This window comes from Hyaena hyaena, unplaced genomic scaffold (assembly GCF_003009895.1).
Source record: "Hyaena hyaena isolate Hyena2069 unplaced genomic scaffold, ASM300989v1 scaffold_0, whole genome shotgun sequence".
Lineage (NCBI taxonomy): Eukaryota > Metazoa > Chordata > Mammalia > Carnivora > Hyaenidae > Hyaena > Hyaena hyaena.
Genome location: NW_024080632.1, coordinates 4,678,389 through 4,689,873, shown reverse-complemented (window position 1 = coordinate 4,689,873; position 11,485 = coordinate 4,678,389).

Genomic DNA, 11,485 nt, shown 5'->3' with positions numbered 1-11,485 from the left:
TGCTATGTGCCAGGGACCTGGCAGATATGGGTCCTACAGGGCTGATGCTAGGAGCTTCTCAGGAGCTCTCCTTGCCAGCTTTAATTTGGGAGCCACACTCTTGCCAAGGAGTTCTTCCTCAGAATGAGAACAGCTTTTATCCAAATCTGTAATTCTCAAATTTGAACATGCTTCTCAGTGATGCAAATTACCAGGCACAGCATCAAACCTGAATTCAAAGCCAGGGCCCAGGCCCAGGAGTCTGCATCTTCAATCATTCCCACTCTGATTTACTATTCTGATGCAGGTATTCCATGGTCCAAATGTTCAGAAACTGGGGGGTGGGGATTTGAGGGTCCAGAAGCTGTAGGCTTAACCTCAGAAGGCCTGTGGGGGCCTTGCCGTACAACTGCCTGACCAGGTCTTTGGAGGCCGTGCCTAGACCTGCTTGGCCAGCCGTGACACCACAGGCACTGCCTACTGCGTGGTGACTGCATTCTCTGTTGGCTACAGACAGGCCTAACTCAACAAGCACCTCACCGTGTCCTCTGGGGACCATGGCCATAGCCAGGCCAGCCAGGGATCCCTGGCACTTGGAGGGCCCATTGAGGTAAGTGCCTCACTAAGGTTTTCCACTTCTCTCTGCCCAGGGGCAGTTGATGGTGGGGCGGGCTGGGGGTGTGTGTGCACCAGCTCCCACATTCCCTCTTGGGGCACAAAACGGCAGGTTTCTGTTGTCTAGATGCTTTTGAGCTGCTCGGGCTGCACTACTAGGTGTGTGGGGTTTTTCATTGCTGTGGAAGAAGTCAGTTGTTGGCAACACAGAACATGTCACTTATTTCACAAACCACACAGTATCAGCAACACTAGGAACAAGCCAGAAGCCTACAAGTTGGTCTCCTTAGCAGCCATTAAAAGAAAACAGTTTAAAAATAAGAGCACCCTCATGCATTGCTAGCAGGAAAGTAAAATGACACAGCCACTGTGGAAAACAGTCTGGCAGTTCTTCAAAAGTTTAAACAATTACCATATAATCCAGCAATTCCACTTCTGGGTACGTAGCCAAAAGAAGCAGGATCTTCAACAGATACTTGCACACCCGTGTTCATAGCAGCATTATTCACAATGGCCAAAAGGTGGAAATAACCCAAGTGTATTTTGTTAGATGAATGGATATGCAAAATGCAGTGTACATATGCAGTGGAATGTGATTCAGCCTTAGGAAGGAAATCCTATCACATGATACAACGTGGATGAACCTTGAGGACATGCTAAGCAAAACAAGCCACTCACAAAAAGACATGCTGTTTAATTCCACTTAAGTAAGGTCCCTGGAGGAGCCAAAATTCATAGAGATGCAGTAGAATGTTGGTTACTAGAGGCTGGAAGGAGGAGGGGGAATAGGGGATTCGTGTTTTAACAGGGAGAGGTTTCCATTTAGAATGTTTAAAAGGTTCTGGAGATGGCTTGCACAACAATATGAATGAATATACTTGATGCCACCACACTGAAAAATGGTGAAGATGGTAAGTTTTATTTATATATATGTATTTAGAGAGAGAGTTATATACATACATATATATGCAATTATGTATATATACAAAATCATATATATACTTTTACACGTATATGTATACAACTAACAGCAGTAAAGAAATGGCCTGTAGTCCTGTCATCTAGATGCCCCGTTAAAATATGTATTTGTAATTATATGTGTTATATAAATGTACACATTAGAAAGTTCAAAGGTATAAAATTAAAAATCTCACTTTCCAATCTCTACTGAATCCCAGTCTCTCTACGAAATAAATGTTCTAGTACTACCGTAGGAAAACAGTTTTGAACTTTTACTTAATGGTCTGTGTATATGAAAGTTACAGTGAAGTGGTCATGCTGTCACTCCTGAGAAATTCCTGCCAGTGGTGTCAGTGTGCTCTTCCTTATTTGACAGTTCCACAGAATTTCATTCTGCGGATGGAACAGTTTTCTGTAATTCTTCTGCTGTTGGTGGACACTTGTTTCCAGTTCTGTATATAATTATTATAGTCTGCACTGTCGTGAACATGCTTTGGCATAATATTCCAAAGACAAACAGGTCAAGTTCTTTGTAATTTCTGGGTCTTTGGGTCTCAGAGTATGTGCATTTCAGGCTTTGATGGACGCTGTCAGATTGCTCTGCAGTAGGTGGGGGTGTTTGTTTCCTGCACACTCACCAGTACCAGTGTCAAGTGGTTTTTTTTTTTTTCTTTTCCCAGTTTTAGATGTGATGTGATACATACTCCATCATTTCTATTTGCTTGAGCTGTATTTGAGTGATCATCTGGGCTAAGCCACAAGGCAGGCCCTTTGCTTATGTTAGCACATCTTTTATGCCCCTGAGGCATAAAGAGAAAATGGACTAAGGTCCTCAGCCTTGCTGCATTTAAAGATTGCCAGACAGACAGTCCAGGGCAACATCATCATGTTGGTCACTTAAATCTTCCAGTGTCTGTCTCTTTATAAACAATCCTCTGGTGACCTCCTTTGTGCTCACAGCTTTTTTCTTCTTTGGGTAAATTCCCAGGAGGGGGATGCTGGAGTGATAGTGTTTAATCTTGTAGAATTTTTAAGGGGTCTGGTTGGCTGGTCCTCTCTTTGTTCAGTAAATCTGTAAGCCAAGGCTGGCCCTATGGTGTTCTCTGGCCATCCTACCTCCCCTGAGGGGGTCACTCCATTTATTGGCTTCAAGTTAGCTCTCTAGTCTCTGAAACTGCCACCTTGCTTTTCCTCACTGGAGTTGAGATTTTATGGTGGACTCTGGTGATGTCTGCCAAGGCGTCTGCCTTTGCTTTCTTGGGCCATTGGGATTTGGAGCCTCTTCCCCCATAGGACAGCTCTTCCTGGCTCTAGCCTGGGGAGTGTTTCCTGGATTAAGGTCAGATCTAACTTGCTTTAGGGCTGAAGAAGACTGATGAAGTTTATTGTGTGTGGGGTTGTTTGCTGGCTGCTTGTATCCTGAGTCCCCATCCTTCCTTCTGTGCCCCATTGGAGGAATCCTACTCTCCCCAGTAGGAGGACTGAGCCTCTCAGAGGGAGAGCCTCTACATCACTAGGTGGAAGCCTCAGGTCCATAATCTGTCATTAGCCATGGGTGGCCATGGGTACCTCTCTTAGCCTCTCTGTGGCTCCACATTCCTTTGGAAGAGAGGGTGTCTGCTTCCATCTCCGAGCTTTGTTGGGTGTGCAGAGCTTTGTGGCAGGAATGTCAGCACTCAAGGCCTGGGTGGGACATTTGAGAGGGCAACAGCCTCCCCGAGCTAAACTGGGAATCAGTGTCCTTGTGGACATGGGCCTTGCCCTCTGGCCTGTAGATTGGACTTCTTTTGGCACTGAGTTAACAGATTTGCCCTGAGCCCCTCTCATTGACAGATTTAATTCTGCAAGATCATCTTCCATCCATGACCTCTGCCTGCTTGGCCCACCGGCCCATCTCCCGTGTCAGTCCCCTGAGACAGTGGGGATTTTGTCCAGGAACTGAGTGGGAGTGGTAGCAAGCAGGGATCTGTTCTGAGAGACGTCTGTGCCCTATAGCCTGGCTGGTGCCCAAACGAAGCCTCATCCTTAATAGGCTGAAACAGGCTGACTCCCAACATCCTCGCAAGCCCAGGCCACTTCCCACTCCTATGCTGTTGCTTTTGCTGAGCCTGGTGCTATGTGATGGCAAGGGACAGAGATGACCGCCCCCAAGCTTTTCCCAGAATGGTGGGCATATACTCAAGCCAGTAATGCATTGGTGAGGAAGGCAGCTTCCCCCAACTTTAGGGGAATCCAAGGGGAGCCACCTTGAAGGTCAAGGCCATTTGGAGACAGACCCCTAAGGAGGTCCAGGAGAGCAACCTCCCCTGTAAAATAATTCTGCCAGTGTGTCAGGGCCCAGAGCCTGCCCAGGGGGCCAGGAAGGTAATTATTTAACTTTTTAATAAAAATGTGTATTTGTGAAGTATAGCATACATATAGAAGTATATGAAAACATGTAGTGCTTAAAGAATGACTGCTAAAATACACGTACACTCCACCCAGGACAAGAAATTGAACGCTTCACAATCCCGGAAACTCCCTGTGTACTCAGACCTGATCACAGTTCTTTCCCTCCCTCCTGCTCTCTACTGGCTCCTCTTGCCAGAGGTCATGTGACCACCATTCTCAATTTTTTTACATTTCCTTTATTTTCTCACCCTGGGAATTCTGTGAACCTTGGGCAAATGGTGAGCTAATTATTCTCACCTGTACAATAATTCTTTTTTTTTTTTTTAAATGTTTTTATTATGAGAAAGAGAGAGGGAGTCAGCGTGAGCAGGGGAGGGTCAGAGAGGGAGGGAGATACAGAATCTGAAACAGGCTCCAGGCTCTGAGCTGGCTGTCAGCACAGAGCCCGATGCGGGGCTTGAACCCACAAACCGTGAGATCATGACCTGAGCCAAAGCTGGATGCTTAACTGACTGAGCCATCCAGGCGCCCCACAATAATACTCTTAGGTACATAGTTTCCATATACCTTGCACATAGTCTCCTTGTGTTGGTATGGTACATTAATTACAATTAATGAACCAGGATTGATAGATTATTGTTAATAAAAGTCCATAATTTATTCACATTTTCCTAATTTTTATCTGATGCCCTTTTTCTGTTCCAGGATCCCATGCAGAGTAGTAGTTCCATTTAGTTGTCCTGTGTCCATAGGCTCTCAGGCTGTGGGAGTTTCTCAGATTTTGTTTTTGATGACCTTGACAATTTTGAGGAGGACTGTCAGGCATTTTGTAGGATACCTCATTCAGTTCTGTGATATGTAATATATGGGATATGTAATTATTAAATGATCTATTTCATTGCTACATAAGACAATATAAGTATGTTCTAATATGTAATGTATGGTCATAACACTCCCATCATATTCTTCCATTGATGGACATTTTAGTTTCTAATTTTTTGTTTCAAACAGTGCTGCTACTTTACTCTTCGATGTGTCTTTTAGTACATGTAAACACACATTTCTATAGGGGTAAAGCCAGGGGTGGAGTTGGTGGGTACAGGGTATGTGCATGTTTAGTTTTATCAGTTACTGTCACAGTTTTCCCAAGAAATAAATTTACAGGTGTAACCGTAGCCCTTTGTCCCACTTCCTCACCAGCATTTGATATTATAATCCTTAATTTTTTCCAACAGAGTAGGTGTGAGATGATATAGTGATTTTAATTTACATTTTTGTTTCATGACAAGTTTGACCATCATTTCATATGTTTAGGAACTATTTGTGTTTCCTCTTCCCATGAAATTTCACCCCGCCCCCCTACCTTTCTATTGAGTTTTCTTTTTAATCCACAGAAGTTCTCTATAACTCAGGAGTGGCGAATACCTCCTTCCAGTTTATGGCTTGCCTTTTCCTTCTCTTTACGGTATCTTTGGATTAAAGGATTTTTTTTTTTAAATAAATTTATTTATTTTGAGAGAGAATGAGTCAGGGTGGGGGACAGAGAGAATCCCAAACAGGCTCCACGCTGTCAGCACAAAGCCTGACTTGGGGCTTGAACCCGTGAACCATGAGATCATGACCTGAGCCAAAACCAAGAGCCAGATGCTCAATCTCTGTGCCCCAGATTGACAGAGGGCCTTAATTTTAATGTAGTTAAATAAATGATAATTTATTTAATCTTTTTCTTTATAGTTGTGTTTTCTAATTCTTAAGAAATCCTTATGTTCGGGTCAAAAATCTATTCTCCCATTTGTATGGTGTAAGGTAGGGATCGATCTTTACTGATTTTTTTCATATATGTTTAAACATACATAACCACCCATTTTTGCAAAATTACCCTTTTCACCGACCTGTGATGCCAGCTGTGTTACAGATCAGGTGTTCCCGGATGAGCACACCTGTCTGCGCCCTCCCTTCCGTACCACTAGTCATTTTTGTATCCCAGCACCTACACTGCAGCCTTAATTACTATAGCTTTGTAAAGATTGTTATTTGGTAGACCAAGACCCACTGACTTTATTTTTAGCTGTGCTCTGGCTAGTTTTAGTTTTGTCTTTCCATAAAATTGTTAGTATCAGATGTTCTAATATATTTTTTAAGTTAGATTCACAATTTTCAAAAAAGCATATGGTAAAATTTCCTCAGCCTGCCTGCCTTCTCCCAGTTTCCTCTTCTAAAAGTGACCATACTCAATAGCTTTTTTGTGCATTTTTCTAGAAATAATCTGAAGTTGCCAAAGCTTGTGTGTATATCACCCCCCTTTTTGTAGTTGGCTAGTTCATCAGCATAGTTTATTTAAAAAGTAAACAGGGGCGCCTGGGTGGCTTAGTCGGTTAAGCGTCCGACTTTCGCTTAGGTCATGATCTCGCGGTTCGTGGGTTCGAGCCCCGCGTCGGGCTCTGTGCTGACTGCCAGCTCAGAGCCTGGAGCCTGTTTCAGTCTGTGACTCCCTCCCTCTCTGACCCTCCCCTGCTCACGCTGTCTCTCTCTCTCTCTCTCCTAGAAATAAATAAAACATTAAAAAAAAAATTTAAAAAAAGTAAACAATTTTCAATGAAAACTATTTCTGAACAGGTCATGATTTATAAATATCAGAGATAATAATTGTTAACCTTTGTATATTTTTAGTCCTAAATGAAGTAATTTTGAGTAGTTTCTGAAATTACAAAAATGGTTCCCAGCAGAGTTCTGGATGGGTTTGTGTCTCTTCCTGCTTCAGAGAATCACATTAGAGGCACAGTTTGTATTTCAAAAGAACATCTGGGTCAGGCTGAAATCCCTGTTTCAGAGATCGCTGCAACAGGAATAACACTTAGTCTATTCTTAGAGCATTATTAATTATATTTGGGGTTGCCTGTCCCCTTCTATTCTTTCATTTTTTTCCTTCTGTTGATTTGTTAGTGTTGCCTCTCTCTGTATTCTGCAGACCGAGAAACAGCGACATACCGGTGTGTCTGCATCTGAAGCTGGCCGGTATCTTCACTGTGGGTCCTGCTTCACACAGGCCCCACCCAGGTCACTTAGGGCAGTCACCTCTTATCCCCATCTAGAATTTCCCTTAGTGTGAGTCTGTGGGTGAAGAGCAGTTCTTGTTTGTCTGAAAAGGTCTTTATTTTACCTTGATTCTTTAAATACTGTATGTTTTTTCCAGGTTTAGAATTCTAGGGGTAATTTCTTTCAGCCCGTGAAGCCATCCTTCCAGTTTCCAGGCCTCTACTGAGACTGTGAAGTCAGTGGTGTCACTCACTCCTGTGAAGGTAAAGGTAATGTCTCTTTGTTTTTCTCTGCTGCTTTGAAGATTTTCTCTTTGTCTTTGGTTTTCTGCAGTTCAGTATGCCGTGTATAGGGTAGGATTTCTTTTTATTTGTCCTATTTGGGATTTTTTGAGATTCTTGCATCTGTAGACTGCTTTTTTCAGTTCTAGAAAATTCTGTTATTATCTCTTCAAAAACGACCCTTTTCATATTCTTGTCATCTGAAACTATGATAAAATGTATGTTTGACTTTGTCAGCTTTCTCAGTCTATCTTCCAGGTATTTTAATCTTTCTTCTATATTTTCTGGCTTTTTTTCTCTCTGCTGCATTCTGGTTAATCTTTTTTTATTAAAATTTTTAAGTTTATTCATTTATTTTGAGGAGAGCGAGAGAGAGAGAGAGAGAGCGAGCTTGCGAGTGCCCATGAGTTAGGGAATGGCAGAGAGAGAGAGAGAGAATCCCAAGCAGGCTCCATGTGGTCACACAAAGCCTGATGCAAGGCTCGAACTCAAACCATGAGATGATGACCTGAGCCGAAATCAAGGGTTGGATGCATAACTGACTGAGCCACCCAGGTGCCCCTGGTTAACTTCTTATCTGTCTTCCTCTTCATTTGTTATTTTGCTGTGTCCACTGATGCCACACCCATCCATCCAGTTTTTAATTTAGGTGATTGTACTTTTCATTTCTAGGATTCCATCTGTTATATGTTCATTTCTTATAATTTCCTGTCTCCTGAAGATTTTCAGGTAGGTTTATTTTTCTCAAACACAATAAGTCAGGAGGTGTTTTTTGATCTCTAGTATTTCTAATATGTGAAGTCTGGATTGGTCTCTAGTGTTTATTTCTTCTGCTTCTCACTCATGGTGCCTTGTTTTCTTGTGTATTTGGTGAGCTTTTACTGTAGGCCACTTTGTAAAATAATTGTGTAGATCTCCTAAGACATAAAATGAAGTTGCATTCCTCTAGGGAGGATTTACATTTTTTTCTGTCTGGGGCTTCGGGAGTACTGCCTGTGACTTTAAATTCATACCTTGAGGCTGCAGATCCTCCAGAGCCAGTGTTTACACCTCCTTCAGGGGGTGGGTATCTGCCTGGCACCTCAGCAGAGCCTACAGCCCTTTGTCGTGGGGAAAGCAGGCAGGTTTATTTTCAGGTTTACCTTTATCCTAAGGTGTTAGCCTTTCGGGGCCACAGCTTAATGTCCTTTAAGACTTCTCACTTTTGCTGGGCCCTGGATTTTGACTTTGCCTTTTTCACTCTGTGAGCTCTCAAAACCCCTGCTCATTTTTAGAGCTTAGCTTATTTGGAGACGTAGATGCCATGAGGGGAAAAGAGATCTTGGATATTCTAATTCTTTTTGCTGCTGCTTAGATTTTGGCCTGGAAGTTATGTACTCTCTTAGAGTTCTTTGATGCTTCTATGAGGATTAAAAAAATATTCATCTCAGCGTTTTAAAATAAACTGTTTTTAGCATATTTTAGACATATGGAAAAATTGAGCACATGGTACAGAGGGTTCCTATATGACCCAGACCGTTTTCTCTGTTACTAACATTTTACATAGTATTTGTCACAGTGCTTACATATTATGAACCAGTATTTATACGTTACTATCACCTGAAATCCATAGTTCATTCAGATTTTAGTTTTTGCCTCTTTTTGTTCCAGGATCTCATCCAGGATCCTGTATTATTTAGTTGTCCTGTGTCCTTAGGCTCTTCTTGGCTGTGATAGTTTGTCAGATTTTGTTTTTGATGACCTTAGCAATTTTCAGGAGTATGGGTCAGGTATTTTGCAGTCTGTCTTTGGGATGTCAGGTGTTTTCTCTTTGACTAGACTGAGGTTATGTATGTTTTTTTTTGGGGGGTGGGGGTGGGAGACCACAGGTAAAATAGCTTTCTCCTCACTTCGTATCCAGGGTACATGCTCTCAAAATGACATCATTTGGCTGAGGTAGTGTCTGTTAGGTTTTTCCACTGTGAGTTACTTCCACCCCACCCCACCCCCACCCCGTCCACAAGTGTATGTACTCCAGGGAGGGAGGTCATTGTACACAGCTCACACTTAAGGAAGGAGTTACAGTTCGTCTCCCTGAGGGCAGAGTTCTCTGCAGAAACTACTTGGATTTCTTCTGCATGGGAGATTTCTAGTCTCTCCTGTTTATATCACTAGGGACTCATGGATATTTATTTTGTACTTTGGATGATAATCTAGTCCTGCTTTATTCTGTTGCTGAAATTGTCTTAGCTTTGGTCACACAGAGCTTTTTCAGTTGGCTCCTCTGTCCCTTTGACACAACTTCATCTTTGATCATTGACGTGTTGTTTTTTAAGCACGTCTGCACTTCCTGACACTACCGTGTTCTCCAGGTGTGTGTTGTACATTTTCTGCCCTGGCCCTAGACTCCATCATTTTTCTAAGCAGATTTGATTCCTTTCATTGGAGAAGTGGTATCAGAAACCTGAAACTAAGTATGCTGGTGTCTCCAACTGTAATTCTAGCCTTCTCCCCTGGCTTATCCATAACCAACAATGAGAAAACTGGTTCCTACCATCTGCCATCTGTATCGTATTAACAGTTATTCTCAGTAACCATTATTACTGGAAACTTAACTTCCTCCTGTTTTTAAAAAAATGAATGACAGAGTATTATACAAACTGTTCTGCACTTTCATGTTTCACTGACAGACAACATCTATTGGACAGCTTTCCTTGCTCATTCACAGATCTACCTTGTGTTTTTTGAAGGCTGCATAATATTCCATGATATTAATGTTCTTATTGAACACTTTGCCTATTGACAGGCATTCGGGTTACTTCCAATTTTTGCTGCATAATCCTGTGGCAGGATTACGTTGCTTCTGTGAACAGGTGGCAGGATTTCACTGAAGTACTTGATCAAAGGGTATGGATGTTTAAAAATATCATTCTGTTTGTCAAGTTGCTCTCCAAAGACTGAACCAGTTTACATGCTCACCATCTGCATGAATGGCTTCCTGATGCCAGCTGCATGAGAGAGATCAGTAGCCATCAACCATTGATTTTTGCCAATCATGTGAAGGGAATTCATTTTCTGTCGTAGACACAGCTAATCTGTTTTCTTAACTCTAGAGAGGGATATCTTGGTCCACATTTTTACCTTTTTACATAGTCCATTTCTCCCTTTTCTCCTGGGATGCTGTCATGCTTGGAAACGCTTCTCATCTTGCATGTTCTCTCCAGGTACTTTGTGTGGTTTTCTCTAAAAACCCCAGATATGCAAACAGGCATACTGTACACCCACCTACGTAGCACCGAAGTGTGTATTTTGATCTTTGTATACACCACTTGGTTTCCACTGTGCAGGGAGATTTGTGTCACTATCTGCTGTTCCAGTTTACTGGTTTTCACTGCTGCTGAGAGTGACGTGAACATGTCTCAAAGGCACTTCTCAGTTTTCCTGCTGCTCTTGGTCGCTGAGGTGGTTTCCAGCGCCTTTACATCAAACATGCTGGTATGGCTCTTGCAGCACATGGGAGGGATTCTCTGCAGTTGGCGCGGGAGTGGGCTTGCTGGGCTGGATGGTGAGGACGTCCCCGAGTTCACTACGGGGTTATTTGTTCTGCAGGGTAAAGAAGGCCCCCTTGTTAGCTGCCGGGGGCTAGCTCGTTGATTTTGCCAGTGGGGCTGAACATCTTCTCATAAGCTGTTCAGGCTTTATGTCATTTAGCTATTTTTCTTTTGGGGGTATAGTTTCATTTTTCAGATCTTTTGATCCATTTGCAACTGGGTACAAGGGATAAAGCCGTGTGTTTTTCAAAAGACGACCAGTGACATAATGAATAACCCAACCTCAACCTACTAAGCTGAAATGCCACCTTTCTCAAACAGAGCATTCAATGCCTGGAGCTTTGTTTGAGGGGTGTGGTGTACTTCCTAGCTATCTTTCTTCCTTCATGTTTGTTAGAGTAAGTCTGACTAAAATAAAATGTCTGCTGGCATTTTCATTTATTATTAACATGAATTCTGTATTATCTCAAGATGTTCATTCCCTGAATTACTAAACTTTTCTACAAACAGAATATTACCATTGATCTGGTAAGACTCGCTTTCTGTTCACTCCAAAGCATTGTCCCTTCACTTGCCAGATTGCAGCGACTGTCCAGATAGTGCTGAGTAGTGAGTAATAGTGGATGGTGAGTATAATTCTGGTTCTATCAGTACTTCTGGCTTATTTTCCAGCATGTTATCAAATGGGAATTA